General features: G+C 41.2%; 1 protein-coding gene across 9 annotated transcripts in view; it reads right to left on the bottom strand.

Moving 5' to 3' along the window:
- The window catches only part of ATXN1 (ataxin 1), a 211,617-nt gene that overhangs the window by 66,162 nt on the left and 127,332 nt on the right, over positions 1-18,123 (bottom strand). For 8 of the 9 annotated variants that reach the window (XM_033154621.1, XM_033154617.1, XM_033154622.1 and 5 more), the window contains one exon: positions 3,335-3,431. The exons of the other annotated variant lie outside the window; for it this stretch is intronic. The gene's annotated coding sequence lies outside the window, so the exon portion shown is untranslated. The remainder of the gene's footprint in view (positions 1-3,334; positions 3,432-18,123) is intronic. 9 annotated transcript variants of the gene reach the window in all.

Raw genomic sequence — 18,123 nt, 5'->3', positions numbered from 1 at the left:
GTTTATTTTGGGGTAGAACTCTGAATGATTTCTAATTCTGCCTCACATTCACTCCCTCCCAATCCCCCCGCAAGCGGCCTGGACACTTAGCTTTCATAAAATAAGCGAAGTCAATCAGAAAGGAAGGAAGAAGAAAGTTAGAAAGCAAAATTAGAGGCAATATTCTGAGGCTTATTTGGCAGATGGGGGCTGCTACTACTAAGGACGCTCAGTTACTGTTGCTAAGCAATCCAAAGAAAGGAATGTGAGGCATTTCCTTATCTGCCCTGCTGAAGAGATGCACTCTCTTCCAACAGGAGCAGCTTGCAGTGAGAAGTACAGGGACCAGGAACAAAGCAGGCAATACCTTGTGCCTTTAACAGCTGTGTGGTTGGCAGAAACTGAACAGGGTAAGCATTTTCTAGCATGGAAATACAATTATGGGGAAAGCTTCAAAGGCTGACATACATCTGTAATACATCCATAGCCCCTGATTTAACTTTTGGACCATGTACTTCAGTATAGCAGCTTATAACATTTTGAATACTGAACTACAAACTTATTATGGTAGAACCTGAGCTGAACTAGTTTGTTTTGTTAAAGGATGAGCAAGAACAGCAACTAATTCCTTTTTGAAAAGGATTAACTTGAACCAGAACTAGTTCATTTTTTAAAATGAAATTGTAAGTGTTTGAGTGTCCACTGTTTCATTGCAAAGGAGGATGATAAGGAGAGAATCAGAAAAGGTGCCCTCCCCCATAACCTTTTTCCCGGCAGAGAAAGAATACTGACAGCAGGGACCCAAACCAAAGTAGGGCACTTTCCAAATTTGTTAGGTGCTAAGGATTCGTACAGCTGCAATGCTTAAGTGTCCAGAGTATCTTTGCAAAGGGAGGAAATGGGAAGAAAACCAGAACAACTGGTCATGAACCATGACCTCATTGGCCATGTCCCCATGACTCCCTAGCAGCCCTGCCAGGTGCAGTGGACAACAAGCATCCGAACTAATACCTAGACATATATTGAATGTATAAAAGGAAGCATAACACCGTGTGCATTATATTTCTAAATAAAATTGTGTTCTTCCTTAGCAGATGGTTGGGATCTCACAATGCTAAATTTGTAGCCAAATATATTTGCTACGATCCGAAAGAGAAAGAATGGAGGGTGTAAGTTAGAGAAAAAAGATGCTGCTTTGTAAACAAATAATTTCTAGATGGATACAAGGAGCTGGTTCCAATCAGTATTTTAAAATGAGATTTGGCTCTGCATTGTGTCTGGTGGTGAAATGATGTAATTATAGGTAAGAGGCAAAAATGCTTTAGCTGAAACTGAAATTGATTGCATTCATCCCAGCAATGAAAATATCAGTCCAACCCTTAGCTATAGAATACTCTTTAGAAAAATTAGCAACCTCCATTTCATTGACATGAATTTTAGATTTGTCAGCAGGATTAACCAGTTAACAAGTATAATATGAACACATATTTCTAAGTTGCTGAACTTTTGCCCATAGTTGTTTTTTTAAATCACTAAGCTGTAAAATTTTAACAGATAAGGGTTTATATAGCAATGGTAAAATTTACAGCTTGATAACCATGATGCTGAAAAATACTATCACTCTAAGAAAAAGAAGTCTAGCATTGCTCTGCCTCATAGACATTCTCTAGAGAAAAAAGACCACCACCACCACATAGGTGAGACACATGTATTCTGATATCATGCATGTTTACTTAGAAGTTACATTTTGCTGCCTTCAATGGCATACGTGTGCACAGGACTACAGCCTTACACCCTGATCCTATGTTTGCTTTTTTCAGAAGGAAATTCCACCGAGTTGAATAGGACTTATTCCCAGAATGAATGTTTAGGACTGCATCATACTTAACTAGTAAACTCAATTCCTTGCAGGCAGAACTCAGTGAGACATGCCCCTAAATATATATATGTGTGTAAAGGTAAAGGAAACCCTGACCATTAGGTCCAGTTGTGGACGACTCTGGGGTTGCGGCGCTCATCTCGCTTTACTGGGAGCCGGCGTTTGTCCACAGACAGCTTCCAGGTCATGTGGCCAGCATGACTAAGCCACTTCTGGCAAACCAGAGCAGCGCACGGAAACGCCGTTTACCTTCCCGCCAGAGGGGTACCTATTTATCTACTTGCACTTTGACGTGCTTTCGAACTGCTAGGTTGGCAGGAGCAGGGACCGAACAACAGGAGCTCACCCCGTCACGGGGATTCGAACCACCAACCTTCTGATCAGCAAGCCCTAGGCTCAGTGGTTTAGACCACAGCGCCACCTGCATCCCACCCATATATATATATGAAGTTAGCATTATTAGTCTCTGGAAGTAGAGCTAGTTGCCAAGTGCTGCTGCCTTCTCGAGAGTCAGAAATGAAATTTATATACAGGCAGGGACCATTTTGCATGGGGGTTCTGTTCCCGTCCCCTGCCCCACATTGGCAGAGCTCATATAAGTGTGCCCCGCCTTCCTGTGCCCCGCCTCTGTTCTGCCCTCTTCTGGGTCCAAAAGGACCCATGCATTGGCGATCACGTGTCCTTTGGATGTGCCTGTAATGGTTGCCGCCTGTAAAATAATTATGCATATTTTAACAGCTAAGACAAACAAAAACCTTGTTCATATATGGCACTTTCGGGTATCACATTTTTACTGCTGAAATACATCTGCTGCATTATTCAATACAGTCGTACCTCGGGTTACGTACTTAATTGGTTCTGGGTCGCTGTACATAACCCGAAACGTATGTAACCCAAACAACGCGTTTTGCGCATGCGCGAAGTGCGCAGAACGCTTCTGTGCATGCGCGGATCGCACACGTGGTGGGTTACACTTCTGAGTTACGGGAGTACGTAACCCAAAAAGTATGTAACCCGAAACGTACGTAACCCGAGGTAAGACTGTATTACATATTACATTTGAACAAAATTTCAGTTCTTTAAGGAATCACAAATTGGCAGGTGTACCAAGACAGAACACTTCTAGCTATCTGTTTTGTGAATCTTCATACAGTTCATATCTAAGAGATCAAGTTGGTTATTCGTGTGTGGGAGAAATGTCCTACAAGGAAAAGTGTTACAATTTGAGTGGAGGACTGACAGGAAAACATGTCCCATATGAAACATAGGGAACACCACAGACTATTACATCATTACGTTAAATAATTAAGGCTTCAAGTGGTAATGAAGTGCATGGTGCTCTCTAAATAACTGAAAAGGCATCACCAAATAAGTCCTGGGTTTCAGTAGAGCTATCCACTTTTTATTATAATTACTCAATGCCAAATATATTTACAGAGGAAGTATTCAGTAATGATTATTGCATAGCTTACTCACAACATCCACTGTCGTCAGTCGGGAGTCCCAGATTATCCTTCACCTTGAAGAATTTGCAGACATTGCTGGATTGTTCACAGGCCCTCAGTGGTGCTCTCTTTCAAATAAAATAGAACATTTTTTGAGTAAAAAAATTTCTATGCTGTACTTGACAGATTGTCAATAGGTTTCTATAAGCTTAAAGGACCAAATGTAATTAACACTGGGGGTCTCACTCCTGGCTCCCAAGCTTAATGATTGGCTGTGCTTGCAGTTTCGATTTCCGTGCCACCACAATTGAGATGGGACTTGCTTGGTAAACATATAAACACATATGGCTCCACTACAGCAATAAGTAATTCGCAAAGGTGGGGTTTTATAGTGTTACGATATCAGCATTATATCTGTGCTTCATTTAGTACACAGGGGTGAAGGGGCCACCCACACATAAGCATGTGCAATGGTCTGAGCTGTTATTTGGAATACGTCATTAGTCTGCATGGTACCATACAATTTGAAGCAATAAGTGCACTGTACAATTTTGCAGTGCTGTGAAAATTTCCACTTGGCTATCATTCAGACCCACCCACTAAGAAAAACACTTACAGTATAAAGTGCAACAGCAGTTAAAGAGCATTCAGTATGTTCACAGATTCCCAGCTTCAATCCCGAATAAGGAGGATTGTTATACTTTGTCTTTGAACCATGACCCTAGTTTGTTTTTCCATATTTGTTATACTACCTCCCATATACTGTATCTGAGACACATAATCTGTGGTTCGGGAATTTCTGCTAGTGGATGTAAGGAACATGACAAACATTCAATTTCTAAGTGCCAAATTACTTTACCCCTCTACGTGTACATTATGTGCAGGTACATGACTGAAGCATGGAGAAAAGTATAAATACAAAACAGTTTGTTCACTAATATTTTGGAACAGGTGATGTGAGTTTATGGCTAAGGAAACAGCAAAATCTGCAGTTAAAAAGTGACTCCTTCACCTAACTTTATGTCAGAATATAAAAACCTATGAAGTCATGTTATACTCTCAGATCATTGGTTCCACTGCAGTGCACTACAGAATATTCTGCAGGCACAGAATCCAAATGTGGTACCATTATCCTCCAATGACATCTGAAAGCAAAATGTTTGCAAAGAAAGTGGTATGTGTGACCACAGAACTTGCTGGCAGGCCACTTCTCAAATTGGCCCAATTGTAAACTAATTGATGAACAGGGTTGGGCCTTATGTATTTCCTCTACTGCAAGAAAGCTAAGTACTACAACTACAAAATTGAACCAGAGTTCTGGAGGGTCTGTATCTTTCATTTCTTTATTTTAGCATAAACAAGTTTTTCCAACAGTAATAAAATTTGATGGAACATACCACGCTTCAAATTATAATATGAGAGACCAATGTATTAACAGTTGGAAATGATGTACTAGCAGCACTATAGCATTTTCCAAAAGTATTTTGCTATGAAGAGAAGGGAGCTCCTAAGCTTGATCTGAAATCCAGGCAGCTGTGCCTAACAATGCTCCCCTCTCTTGGTATTTGCACAATACCTCCCTCTTTCAGTCCCGTGAGGTGCTCTGTAATTTGGTTGTTCTAATTCACAGTTCAGGTAGCACTAATAAAAATGCCGTTACAAATGCCAGCAACCATGTTCCCATTTAATTTTTCATATTATCTCATCACTTATCCTTCATTCGCTTGTATACACTAGTTCACTTCCTCGTCTCTGTTGCATGGAATAAGCCTTAAACAGGTTGACTCATGTTCCAGTGACACCAGACAGAGATGAAACAAGGCTTTTTTCAAGTGCATGCCATTCACATTATTTAATGTGTATATTATGCATCATTTTCAACATGTTTCTAGGGTTCGAAGTACAGTCGCACCTCAGGTTACGCACACTCCGGGTTGCGTACTTTTTGGGTTATGAACTCCACTAACCCGGAAGCACAACCCGATGCGCGCACAATTTGCGCATGCACAGAGCATTTTCCGTGGGTTTTTTGGTCTGTGCATGCATGTTATGTGAACGGTCACCTAATGAATGATTTCCTGGGAACGCACTGTGTTTAGATAGTGGAACCTGCATGTAGTAACTTAGTGTCATTAATTCCAATGGGCCTACTCCAAGTAGGACTTAGTTGACTACAACCAAATACATTTGTGGATCACTTATTTCTATTCCAAGCATGAGACACACACTGCTCATCATTAATGCATAAGCTGCACTAAATTTAATTAAGAATTCCAGGGTTCACTCCATACCCCACTGCTGAAAGCCAAACAGACACAGGGGCCACACTCCAACAAAGAGTTAACTGAAGCTCATTCATTGGGTTCAACTTTGTGTTGCACTGTGATCAGGGCATTTATTACCTGCTCTAAACACTGCTAGTACAATGATCACCCAGTGTCTATGATTACGCAGTGTCTATTTATTAAATTTGTTAGTTGCTTTATATTGCCCAGAGCAACCTAAAGTGACTTATAACCAAACAGGATTCCCAGAAGAGGTATGGATGCTCCCATCTGCCTAGGATGTAAAGGCTGCCATAGTGCACAGTGCAGCCCAAGGTAGAAAACCCACAACCCTCAAGTTGTTGTTGGACTACAATTGCCATCAACCTTGACTACTGGCCACGCTAGCTGTGGCTTCCAAACCAGGCTGCCGCTCCGCTCAGTGGGCTGCTATCAAAATAAGTGCACTGTGTCTCAGGAAAGCCACCCATTCTAAACTGAGGCCCCTCAGCATCTCATATTAACTGAGATATGAGGAGCATAAGACACATCTAGGTGGAGCCTATTAGACAAAAACAACTTTCCCGCAATTTCTGGTTTCCGTTCTCAGAAGGGCTACTGACATGAAGAGGTGGTCAGAAGAAGAAAACTTCTGTGTTCAGAGGAACTGAGTGAGAGGTGAAAGGGAAGGTGGAAAAACTGACAGGAGTTGACTGTACCCTAAGGCTGCAATTCTGTTCACAAATAAGCTATTAAATCCCATTAAAGTCAATGGACTCTAAGAAGCCTAAGCAAGATTGCAGCTTACAATAACTTGTACCTTTTTATTACTGGGGTCAGCTGTTTTGTTGACATAACCAGCTATTATTAAAATATCAGAAGTCCAATACAGGAAGAATTCAAAAACCTGAATTAAAAAAGACTTTTTTTGCATCCACCTACTCACAGTACTTAGCACTTTTTATACACGCAGACGTTCTGCTGGGCTAGATAATAGGAGCTGTCAATTCAATTTCACAACGTGCTCATTCCCAGGAGTATTTCATTGTTTTAGCATTTTATTTTATTTTTTAAAAAAGAGACCTCTTATTTTGCTTAGTATTTTTAAAAGTACTATTAATGGCCAATTCTAATCCATTCCCCTCAAAAATTAAGAAAAACAAAACTTTCTAGTCTGAAGTTAGCAGCATGATCAGACTGATTTGCATTAGGCAAGGATGCTAAACTGCTGACTGGCCGATAGCATGTGACTTTATGTTATCTGGTTGCTGTGACTATAGGTGCAGTGAGTGCTCCTTTAGTGGACAGAGAGGCCATCAGACTCACAGAAGCAAGGAAGGATAAGCAAGCCAAATCCAGCTTTGCTAAGATCTTCATCTTTCACCCTTTCCTCATCATGTCTTATTCCCCAAGCCTTGCATCATTATTTATAAGCTGAATTTCATGGTCCAAACAACGCCCCCCCAAGCAATGTACAAAATTCAGAAAAATACAGTAATATACAAAATCAAAGTTAAAACCTCCTATTAAAAATGGAGGACCAGCATTAAAACACCCCCCAAGCACATGTTGTAAATAACTATCACAGATTTATCATAGTAATTTACAACATGTGCTTGGGGGGAAGTCTTTCCAGTGGCACAGAGCACCCCAAGTGGAGGGAACATTCCTCTTTGCTCTGACCTGGTGTCTCATTTGTATGCTTGAGTAATAATTTGCTCTTCCTTGATTGACCATGCCAGGAATATAATTAACAAGTGAGCACATGACCCTGAAGGTCTGGAGTTGATGACAGGAGGACTTCAGCATCTATGTTTCTGAGTCCCCTTGGGCAAGATATCTCAAGTGGGTTCCCTCAAAATATGAGAGACAAGGAGAGAACTGGGTCTCTCCTGCTGCTTTCAGCCTTCTCTTAAAAAAATAAATAACCTGGTATTTTTTTAAAAAAAAAACAACCCAACAACAACAACTCACTGTGGCGATCACACAGGGTCCACACTCACCCCTGCTTAATTTCCTGGTATTAAAGGAGCTTTAATTTGCCTACAATCTTCTACAAAGCATGAGATAGAGCGCCTCTCTCGTTACAAAATAATGGAAGGGTGCAAAGTTGCCACTCTTTCACATTGTGTGAACTGGATAAGACACTGAGTGCAAACTAATACTTCCTTCAGTAATTCTCCAATGTATAGAAAACGGGGGGGGGGGGTAATATGTCTCTCATATGCAACAGAATGTCCATGTCCCACTCTTGAGTCCCCCATCTTAACTTATGTTCCAACCTTCTAAACCTCCAAACTCAGTACTATTTTCCACTTCCAATTCTGGAACAAAAGGTTATGTGACAGGTGTTGATAGCTGAAACAGAGGAACAAACATCTCTTTAAAAGATGTTTCTCATTTATTTCTAATTATTCTTGTTAGACTGCAATAATATTGCTTAAAGCAGCTTATTACTTCTTCTACAATTAAGAATATAGCTGTAATCAAGAGATTCCAAATGTAGAAAATATGAAAAAAATTGTGTCCCCAATCTCAAGCAAAATTGTTTTGATGCAAATTCCACTGAATTCGTTAATTAGAAACAAGTATGATCAACCTCAGGACGCGGGTGGTGCTGTGGGTTAAACCGCAGAGCCTAGGGCTTGCTGATCAGAAGGTTGGCGGTTCAAATCCCCGCGACAGGGTGAGCTCCTGTTGCTCGGTCCCAGTTCCTGCCCACCTAGCAGTTCGAAAGCACGTCAAAGTGCAAGTAGATAAACAGGGACCGCTCCGGCGGGAAGGTAAACAGTGTTTCCGTGTGCTGCTCTGGTTCGCCAGAAGCGGCTTTGACCCGGAAGCTTACGCCGGCTCACTCGGCCAGTAACACGAGATGAGCGCCGCAACATCAGAGTCGACACGACTGGACCTAATTGTCAGGGGTCCCTTTACCTTTTTATGATCAACCTCAATTTCAATAGTATTAACTAATAATAGGTCCAAATACACGTGCACAGGCAACCATACTTGGGACTTGATAGGTGTTATAGGAAATATAATATGGCTACTTTCTGAAAAAGTAGTTAACAGAAAAGGTTGGAAATCCAGTTTGTGAAACCTTTGATATATAAAGTGATGCAACAAGTGTTTTAGCTCAATGTCAAAGCGAAGTGTAAGCAACAACAGTTAACAGACCCCGTTGCTAATTTACTACATGCAGTGACATGAGCAGAACAATGATTACTCTGTGTAGAGTATTTCCTGCTAAATACTCCACCCAACAGTCAATGTCTCATATTTAAACACAAGATTAACAGAGAGAGAGAGAGAGAGAGAGAGAGAGAGAGAGAGAGAGAGAGAGAGAGAGAGAGAGATGCAATAAAATGCACAGCTGGCATTTCTACTTTATAAACTAACTAACCCACATCAAAAGGTGTTCCCCTCTAGCGCTTCAGCAGGTAATCTTCGGATTTACTGCCAAGTGCTGCTCCTGATTCTTAGCGCTCATTGTTTGAAACCGCTGGAATTTATGTTAAAGGCAAGTGTAGTCTCAGTAATATCTTCAGTGTACATCACCTTGAGTCGGTTGTTTAGAAGGTGATGAATCAATGATGATGATAGCAAAAATAGTACAGAGGATACTAGTGTTGTTTTTAAAGGATTGTAAATGCATGTAAAGATTACTTGCTCCCTTGCAATGGTTACCTCTGAGAGCGACTGCCATAGGAATTCAGTGATTCACCCACATTTAGGTTCAAATGAACCCATCTCTCCAAACCTTCCCCACCCAATCAATAGGTGACATAGCAGTTTTGAGTTGAAGAAGGGTCTCTGGCCCATTCCTTCCAATCTAATTTGACTTGAAGCACACTCAGGCTGATTTTACCGGGGGTTGGGGGGAGACTCTAGATGTAGTGGGGAAGAGGGAAAACAGAACTTCATCTACTGTGTAATCAGAACCATAGGATATCATCTTCATAACAGAAGTTTCATTCCTTGAATAATTTGCAGTTACAACATGCAAATGCGCTGAATGGATTTATTATGCCACTGAGGCCATTTCTAGCACTGGTACAGTCCTACTAGAATCAAAACCGAGCCCAAACACCAAGCAGAGCTTTTACTTATCTGAAAAGGGACTGAATGTGATACATCCATTGTCCTTTCTTTTCCAGCTTAAGCATTGAAATGCTTTTACAGCCCCCCTTTTCCTATGTCCAGAAAAAGAAAGAAGAAAATCTAGCACTCTGGAGTCTGCTGTGATATATAATTATAATTCATTTTAAAATACTAATTTAAAAGTTCACTAAAACTCTGCTATGTCTGTTTATTTGGAAAGCATTTGAACTTTATATGAGAGAATTATAGGGTTGGAATCAGAGAGAGAGAGAATGAATCCCTGGGGACCAGCTTCTGTTTGCAATGCCATTCTGAACCTCTCCCCTAGTGACAGCTTCTGTTCGGCTGTGATCCTTTAAAAAAGAAGAAAAGGCAGAAATAGCAGCAAATCTTCAGTGAGCAAAGCTGCCTGCCTCAGAACCAGGGGCGGGGGGGGGGGGAAGTATGGTGTTATACAGGTATGACTTAGAGAAAGATCTCTAAGACCTGGGGAATGGAACAGGAAAGATGTCCCGTCCCCCCATCATGGCACACGCACACACACATATATCATATCTGTCAACTTTTCCCTTTTCTTGCGAGGAATCCTATTTGGAATAAGGGAATTTCCCTTAAAAAAAGGGAAAAGTTGACAGCTATGTCGTATATATTAACAGTGAACTCAAGAGTTATGGCAGGTATGTAGCCAAAACACAGCTACTGACAGAAACAAGAGTGAAGTATCAACATACTTGGGAAATGTCAAGCTTTGTGGAAAGTAAACTATAGGTGTGTGTGTGTGTGTTTCTAAGGGAAGGGCTAATAAAACAAAACTCTGAGTATGCTCAACCGCCATAGAATGTCAGAATCTCTAGGGGAGATGGAAAACTGAGGTGAAGTATCCTGACAGAAGGTATAGATGTGTGGCACTGTGAACAGGAGCAGGTCTTACTTGCATTATTTTATTTTCCAGAGACTTATGGCTCAGGTTTCTAATGTGGAGGGTGGGGAATGGCACCTGGCAGGGTAGTGGTGCTTATTTGACTTCCCAATGCAGAGGTCACTGCTGGTAAGGGCAAGGCAATAGGGAGGTCAGTGCAGTGCGGACACAGCAACAGGAATGCCAAATTAGCTTTGTTGCTGTACTTGCACCAGGTCTCCTCAACACCTCCCTCCCTCTCTCTCACTTACTGACTGCAACTTCCATATTGGGAAGCTGTGTAGGCAACACTGCCCTATCATGCTTTATCCCACCTGGTTAAAGGGTACCCCACTCCTAGGGAGGGGGAGAATATGTTAATAGTGTACAGAACACACATTCTGTTCCCCCACAATTGTTGTCATAATGGATCTGAATATATGTGGTGATGTGAGGACAGATCTCTGGTAACTGTGGTCATAGTTTTTTTACTTCCATGATTCTCTACAGCTACTGTTAGAATAACCTTTTCTTTGTTGTGCCAATCAAGTAGTGAAAGGAATAAAGGATACATACAGCATGTCCTAAGAGGCAGGAGGACACACACGTAAGCAGAATGGAAACAAAATCTAATTTTGGTTAACAAGGAGGTTAGAATCGCCTCCTCACAAGAGGGAAATCCTTACTTCTTGCCAAATTATATAAATTGGCAAGCCACACATACTATCTTTTCGAGGAATCGTAACACCCCAACACTTCAATGACTATCACTGGCTCAACTCTATCTACTAGCCCAGTGTTTTTCAACCACTGTTCCGCGGCACACTAGTGTGCCGCGAGATGTTGCCTGGTGTGCCGTGGGAAAAATTGTGTTTATTTGATTCCTATTCAAGAGAATTACTTTATATATAGTCAATATAGGCACAGAGTTAAATTTTTTAACATTTTCTAATGGTGGTGTGCCTCGTGATTTTTTTCATGAAACAAGTGTGCCTTTGCCCAAAAAAGGTTGAAAAACACTGTACTAGCCTGCTGACTTGGCACCTTCTTCTCTGAATTTTTATCCTGACTGAAATTACTTCCTGGAAGTAATTGGATTGGATACACAATTATCAGCTTCAGCTATGTCAACTGTGCATAATGTGATTCCCACACAAGTTGCTGCTTTCTTTTCCAGCAAAGCTACTATGTATTTTAAGTAGCTAGCTAAACATTTTTAAGGAAACTATATATAGTGGTTATATTTTCAACCATCTCTGCTTCACTCTCCTAATAGAAAAGCAGTGTTCCAACAAACGTGTGTGTGTGTGTGTATGCAGGCGTGTGCATGCTTCTGTGCGTACACACACCCAAAAGAGAAAGAGATGCATGCTTTACTGCATAATGTGGAATCTGGCATTGGCTCCTAAGACAACTTGAGGAAGTTTGTGGAATACAGGTGTCCTTCCCTGCCTTCTCAAAGCAGCCCCATGGCAGCTCACCCCACATTTTTACGGAGGATCCCTTGACACCTCCCCCATCCCGGATATGGTTTCATTGGGGGGGGGGTTGTATAGGGAGGAGGACAGTACAAGAAGTCTTCCTTCCGTGTACTTCCTTAACTTAACGTCTTATGATCCAAGCCACCAACATTTTGTTTTACTGCACATGATAATGAACAAGGGAAATTTATACAAAGAATCTGGTGAAAGAAAAGAAGTATCAGGATTCTAGTTTTCCCAAACAACTAGCTGTTGCCCATTGCTCTGAGCAACTAACTGGGAGTACATAAAACTGGCAAATTCTCATATTTTGCATTTCTTACATCCTTCCACATATTGCAAAAAAAGTATAACTAACAAGTTACTAAACTAGTTCATTAATGAGAATTGTGCATAAAATATATCTAGGCTAAGGGCTGGAAGATACAATCGGCAGACTCACACATATGCCTGTTGACAGGTTGTACCACTTCACACAGGTTATCAAATGCTGAAACACTCCCCTAATAAACTCTCTGCATATACAAGGTGGCATGTCAGGGAGACTGCTGGAGGTGATTTTAATGAAATGAAATGTTTTTACAGATATAGTGACGTTACTGTTTAAATTTCATACATCTCTGTGAGGACAATGTGTACACCTGCATTGTGAACCACTACAAAGCAGCGTTTCCCTACGTTTAATCTCCTGCCACCAGCATATTTTATATAGGAAAGGACCATCGTTCCCAGAGAGAGAGGAGAGAGAGAGAGAGGGAGGGAGAGGGAGAGAGGGAGAGCTTCCTTTTCTATAGGTATGCTAATGTACCTGTTCAAAACTACATCCATTTACAAGTGATCAAAAGGCATATTAGATACTATATGCAAATCTGGAACTATATGCAAATATAAATTCACTCCCAGCCAGTCCTTCAAATTTAAAATTAGTCTCTACCAAGTGCATTACATAGCATATTACAGGCATTCACAAGGGAGCCTGATGCCACAAGAGAAGTTAAGATATATTCTTCAAATCACTCGTAATTCGCTTCACCTCATCAGTTGTTGCATAAGGGGAATATGGTTTGTTTGTTTATGCCGTTCATATGCTGATTTTTGATAAATTTTCAAAGCAGTATGCAAAAAAACATTAAAGTATTGTTCATACCACCCCAATCTGAGTGATGCAAGATTCCAGGGGTTCCAGGCGCATACAGTGGTGGAGCTTCAGGCTCCGGCACTGGGGGGGTGGGTGTGGGTGGAGAGCAGACGGGGGCAGGGCTAGTGCGCGTCCTGGGGTGGTGTGCTCCCCCTGCACTCCTCTTCCTCCACCAGTGGGTGCATATTTCCTTTTCGAAATGTGGCACAGCAAGGACTCTTTGTGTCTTTATGACACCGAGCCTATGGTGGAGGGTTCACAGCATTAACAACCCAAAAGGGTCTTATTTCTACCACAGCTGCAGCCTTGGATATAAGCAGAAATCAGCCACGGTGCTCTCTCTCTCTGCCTTTTTCAGTCTGCAACTTATTTTCCCCTTCTAGGTCACATCATAACCAACTCTGCTCTAAACTCTGGCATTTGTCTTTCTAACTATCTAAGAGGGACCCCACCCATTTGATGTCTAGTATAGAGCCCCCTCTCCTTGCTTTCCTAATGGCCCATCACCTTTCCTTTTGTTTCCTTAATTGTTCATCACCCCATTCAATAGCTCATGAAGAAGCTAGCCTGGCTTATATTTTAACACTTTCTGGGTCCTGGGGCTAAAAAGGTCTGGCACCCAGTTTAACACTCCAAGTTTTGATAAAATTATAACACTTACTGGTTCTGGGAATTTAGGGGAGTCTGGCAGCCCCAAACTCACAACACCACAAATATTAAAACGAAACCCAAACAGAAACCGCAGAGCAGTAAAACACAAAAATCAGAGCAACAGATAAAATGAAAAGGCCTTGGAAAATAAAAAAGGTTTCAGCTCAATGCCAAAAATGTATGAGTTGGCAATAGGGGGCTGGGTCACATTCCAAAAAGGAGGGCCAATGTGATTGAAAAGGCTCTCCCTGTAGTAGCCATGAGCCTAACTTCCAAAAACAAGGGGGGCCAGTGAAGGATCTATGATTATGTTCTTGACATATTACTTGGTTGACGTAGGAAAAGATGTTTCTTCAACTACCCAGCAGCTCTTCAGGTACCAGCACTTTGAATTGGGCCCCAAAATGGACTTGCACCCAGTAAAGCTGTTCTCATCAATTAATCCCAATAATCCAGCAGCTATATTCTTCACTAAATGGTTCGGATAACATTGGAAATTGCCACTCAATCTACTGATAGTTACCCTGATAATCAAATATGGTAATCTACTGGTAGTCTAACTCAGATATTCAAATCAGGCAGATGGTGAAGAGTGGCCTGCTAGAGGACAGAGCCTGCCTTTTCAAACCAAGAAGTATTTCCAGTAACACTGAGAGTCTGAATGAATGATAACAATGGCCAGTGCTAAACCCACCCCCCACAAACTTCCAATATTTTAAAATTGCAATTTGAATGGCTACCTTTTTGTAACAAGAGGGGCTAAAATCATTTCAAAACAGGGGGAAATAGGGTTGATAACATTCCGTAGAAGGCAGTAACTCAGATTTCGGGTCTTTTTAATTGGAAAACAATAAGGGCTTTCTCGATACAGAGGGCTCTTCACTTACCACTTTGCCATCCTTGGCATGAATTGCAAGCCAAGGTTCTGCAAACAATTAACAGCATTAAAATGTAACAATCCTGGCACAATGTGGCAATGTATGGAAAATGTCATCAACCAGGAGGCAATTAGCAGCCAGTCTGAACAGCACAAGCAAAAGGGAGTGGTTTCCTAACAAAACAGGCCTTGTGGAAAAAAAACTAAGACATTTTTCTCTTACAAAACACAGCATTCTTTGTAAACAGCAAGCTTATATTTCTTGTCGTTTTAAAGATTCCTACGGATCGTTATGGAAGAATTAACCTGATAGAGTCAGACTTTTCTCTCTCTTTTTGCGTTTCCAGCAATGTTTCCCTCAATGTTAAGTTGCCAAGTAAATCCATTCAAAAGTATTCTTTTCTGTTACTCTTATACCATATATAAAACCTGTAAGAAAGTGTCTCAGCAGAACTACAGGCTGCCTTCAGTACATAGCTGTGCCTTTAAGGGCAGTGTGTTTGTCCCCCCCCCCCCCGCAAATGCGCCAAATCAGGACCACAGTGGTGGACCATGGGTGAGGATGGGAAGATTTAAAGCCTATCCCAGCATAGTTCCAATCCAAATTGGACCCCTTGTGTCGGCAATTTATGGAGAGAGAAACCCAGCACATAGCTAATGTAACATGTACTGTAGTTTGGATCTCAAGAGTTGCGGTGTCTGCCTGCCTCCCTCAACTATGGAAATCTGTCAATGTTCTTCTCAACACTTTGCTCTTCAAAATCACTCTGTGTGTGCTGTGAATTGGTGCACTTTAAAAGTTAACTGCTTCTCAAAGAACTGTTTAAAAAACTGACATCTCCAACCACATTTCAAGTTCAAGGTTGGGGGTGGTTGGGGGGGAGAAATCCTACTTTACAAAGTCTCATCGGTTTCTACAGATGTGCTTGTCTCTCTCTTTTATTATACTTGACAGCCAATCTGTTGGAAATGATTTGTGCAGAAATTTAGTTCAAATTACTTTATAACTAGCCATTTATGAGAAAATGCATTTTTCTTTGTCATAAACTGAAAATGAGAGGCTTTTATCTCTTCTTCTTTAAAAGAAAACAACAGCTGGTATTAAAACAAATCAAAGGCTAGTAATAGCGTGGTCTCACAATCCGAAGCTCCCTTACATTCTGTCAGGCACTCAGAATATTTTCAGACAAGGATGGATGGTGCAATGACCTTTCCTACAAATGTTACTATAATTTTCAGATATTGTGAAAATATTTCCTTTCTTTGATGTGATTCACCAGCGTTCCTGTTAAGTTATGAAAAGTACTTAAGAAATAGACTTGATTTCACACTCCATAGCTAACTTGAGCGTGGGGCAATCATAGCTTTGTTGGGTTGGGTTTTCTTCTTATCTCATGGAGAAGGGGTTAAAGGGGAGTGTGAGAGAAAGCTCTTCAACTTTACTTTATTATAGATACATTACAGGTGGTGACCATATTTGTGCAGGGGTTCTGTTCCTGGTCCCCGCATGCATTGGCAGAGCGTGCATAAGCAGGCTTCACCCCTGTCATCCCGTTCAGTCCCCCGGCATTCAGCCTTCTTCAGGGTCCAAAAGGACCCATGCGTTGGTAATTACACATCATTCAACTTGGCAATAGGTAGGATGAGGGGAGCGGAGAGAAGGCAGAATATTCCCACCATAAACGAAGGGTTCCTAACTCCTGCCAATCCCTGCCACCAGAGGGGGAGAAGTCTGATTTTCTGTCTGGTCCTCAGGAATGGCACTGCTTCCAACACAAAACATTACTATTAACAAGGATCAAAGAGATACCATGGAAGAAATCCTTACTGTAACTTGTTTTATGCAAAGTCAGTTGGCTGAGTATCAAAACAAAGACTGCACTGAGCAGTTTATTTTCCTCCTTACTGCAATAAACCAATGATTTGTGGATAAAGCAAGCTACTTAAAAAAATGGATTTTACTTGTTCATGAAATTCTTCTCATAATGTTTGTACTTCTGCTTTGGGTTGGAGGGGAAAAAAACTGATCTCAGATGTGCCAATGCTAACTGCACATTCAGCAAAGTCAAATGCTAGAAAGATTCTTAAGAAACAGAAGTTATGTCCTGTTAGCCAATTTGGTAGATGAGCAAAATGAGTCACAGGCGCACTTGGTAAACCCTTGCTGTGTTTTGGTACTGACTCACATAGCAGAGAGCCTGCTTGTAGTAGGTCTATTGTTCTAGTTGCCTGAAAAGTTGCACATATATACAGAGCCATTACTGTACGCTGCTCTTTTCAGCTTCCAGTCACAGCAAGGAGTGGCACTCCTACCTAGAGTATTCCTTGTGGGGGGGGAGGATACTAAATGGGAAAAAAATGATGAAATTTTGTGCTGCTAAAGTTGGGTGAGACTGACAGGAAGGAGGTCCCAACCACCTGTCAAATGTGGCTCACAGAGGGTTGGCCACAATTAGATCAAATTTGCTGCCCAAAACACATTTCCCACCTCTGGTATACAATATTTTATGTGTGATTGCAACATTAATTTTCATAAAGGCACCTTGTTATTTTTAATCATATAATTAATTATTTAATTAATTAGTTAATAATACGGGTAGTTCCCACCACCAATACCCTCTTGTAATAGTCCCTTTAATGGAATTTGCTTTAAAAAAAAAATCTCACTGCACCATGGGGGTTGAATATTTAATTGAGGTATTAACTTTGACCTCAAGATGTCTTTATTGGTTAGCTGCTGCCAGTTCAGTTAGGACTTTTTTTGCCTCAACAAACATAACTTGCCTGTTCAGTCAGGTCTGAAGAGACCCTATTACAGTTCTTCAGTCTACTCTGGATTTTGCTATCCTGAATATCTGGAGGTCCTCTGCAAATCTGGCTATTTTACAGCTCAGCCTTAACTACAAATAACTGATAAACACTTTAACACTTGTTCCAATACAGATCCTTGAGGAAGCCCACTGTTTTCCTATCTCCAGTGTGAGAACTGTTTCCTGTTCCTTTCTGCTCTTGATGTATTCAAGGGTGGTAAACTGACAGTTACAGGCTGTAGTTTTGTGCACACTATACTTTTACTTTTACCTTTGCACACTATTATGGGTAACAAGCCCTACTGAATATAGTGGGGCTTACTTTCGAGTTAATGCACACAGCACTGCACAATTAAACTCTTATATTTTGCCATGGTGGCACGTTGGGACACATACTTGCTATTTGGATTTCTTGCCATAGGCAACAAAATGTCTTAGGCTGGTCTTGTCCTGGTATGTTTCATAGTAACACCTGGACTTATATGACACAACTGAAGTGAGGAGTTTTAACACTACTAAAATACTCACTGTAGCATAGGACTAGTATTAAAAGACCATCCCTTGAAAGATCTTTTAGACAAATGAAAACACACCACATTGGGC

Source organism: Lacerta agilis, chromosome 7 (genome assembly GCF_009819535.1).
Source record: "Lacerta agilis isolate rLacAgi1 chromosome 7, rLacAgi1.pri, whole genome shotgun sequence".
Classification (NCBI taxonomy): Eukaryota; Metazoa; Chordata; class Lepidosauria; order Squamata; family Lacertidae; genus Lacerta; species Lacerta agilis.
The sequence above is the reverse complement of the archived record's forward strand: the minus strand, read 5'-3'. Positions and strand labels throughout refer to the sequence as shown.